The sequence below is a fragment of the Carassius auratus genome, unplaced genomic scaffold (genome assembly GCF_003368295.1).
Source record: "Carassius auratus strain Wakin unplaced genomic scaffold, ASM336829v1 scaf_tig00216042, whole genome shotgun sequence".
Taxonomy (NCBI): domain Eukaryota; kingdom Metazoa; phylum Chordata; class Actinopteri; order Cypriniformes; family Cyprinidae; genus Carassius; species Carassius auratus.
Window position 1 is genome coordinate 40,667 of NW_020528375.1, and position 1,834 is coordinate 42,500.

The window sequence follows — 1,834 nt, forward strand, 5'->3', positions numbered from 1 at the left end:
AATTAAACAAATGACATATTTCAGTTATTTTGGTACTTTTTCATTACTTGGAACAGGACAAGAGTTTTTTATCATCTAAAAAAAAAAAAAAAAAAAAAAATTCATTAAACTCATCAGCAAATATTGTTTCATTGTAGGAAAATATAGGCATGCCCTTTCTGTTTTAAAATCACTAAATTCACCCCAAATTACCTGCACTCAAAGTGCATCACCACAATATTTTATTTTATTTTATTTTAATAGGTTTGGTTTTATTTTAACAAGATGACTTTTACTTCCACTCAAAGTGCCTCAACGCAATATTGATTGTATTTATTGCTATTAATTTTATTAATTAATTTAAACATTTTGGTTTAATTTAATTTAACCAGGCTTGAAATTCCTGTTTTAAAATCACTAAATTCATCCCCAAATTACCTGCACTCAAAGTGCATCACCACAATATTTTATTTAATTTTATATTATTTTATTTTATTTTATTTCAATAGATTTGGTTTTATTTTAACCAGATGACATTTACTTCCACTCAAAGTGCCTCAACGCAGTATTGATTGTATTTATTGCTATTAATTTTATTAATTAATTTAAACATTTTGGTTTAATTTAATTTAACCAGGTTTGAAATTTCTGTTTTAAAATCACTAAATTCACCCTAAATTACCTGCACTCAAAGTGCATCACCACAATATTTTATTTTATTTTATTTTAATTGTTTTGGTTTTATTTTAACCAGATGACATTTACTTCCACTCAAAGTGCCTCAACGCAATATTGATTGTATTTATTGATATTAATTATTTTAAACATTTTGGTTTAATTTAATTTAACCAGGTTTGAAATTTCTGTTTTAAAATGACCAAATTCCCCCCAAATTACATTCAATTTAAAGTAAGCGCAGTATTTGTTTACTTTTATTTAATTCAATTTCAACCAGAAGACATTTCTGATGTTAAAGTTGAGAAACAGGCCCCCATTACTTCCACACAAAGCGCGTCACCGCGCGACATTTATCTTTTGTGAATGTATTTATTCATTAAAATGCATATTTTTTATTGTTACTTATTTCTTTCCCTTAATTTAGCTCATATTAAAAAAGAGAGAAGACTTTTAAAAGACTTGGAAAAAACTTTGAGTGGAAAAGGATCTGTTTCTCTTTGGCCTGCCTGTGTGTCTTCTTTAAATAGGTCGCTCTTGACTGCTGTACTCGCTTACGGCCATACCACCCTGAGCACGCCCGATCTCGTCCGATCTCGGAAGCTAAGCAGGGTCGGGCCTGGTTAGTACTTGGATGGGAGACCGCCTGGGAATACCAGGTGCTGTAAGCTTTTGCTTTTCCTTCAGCCAAGGCTCAGCTATCATTCTAGTTCCTTTACACTTTTATACGGATTAGCTGCTTCTTTTTTGTCTGTTTTCTCTTTCTCTGTGCCATCTTTCTGCTTACGGTGTCACAAAGGACAGCTCAGCCTCGTCATTCTTCCTTTCTCCTGCAGGAGGCGATAGACGGCCCTTTTCTCTGTCTCTATTACAAACTCTTGAGCGCCGCGTGCTCTTTTGGAAATGACACCCCTCTCTTCAGTTTGAGACGGAGCTTCCCAAATTTGATTGTCATCCGAACCCCTTAGTGGTAAACTACACAGGAGATGCACCCTCTTAGATTTAAAGTTCATTTTCAAATAAATTAACAAAAAACACATTCTCATGTTCATTTCTTCACTGATGTTGGTGTGGGATCAAATTATTTGCAATTAAACAAATGACATATTTCAGTTATTTTGGTACTTTTTCATTACTTGGAACAGGACAAGAGTTTTTTATCATCTAAAAAAAAAAAAAA

The 1,834-nt window shown here is 32.3% G+C and overlaps 1 non-coding gene across 1 annotated transcript; it reads left to right on the plus strand.

The window, feature by feature from the left end:
* The first annotated feature begins 1,206 nt into the window (after positions 1–1,206).
* On the plus strand, positions 1,207–1,325 carry LOC113096934 (5S ribosomal RNA). The gene has a single exon (XR_003288740.1). It is a non-coding gene; the product is annotated as a 5S ribosomal RNA (ribosomal RNA).
* The last annotated feature ends 509 nt before the right edge of the window (positions 1,326–1,834 follow it).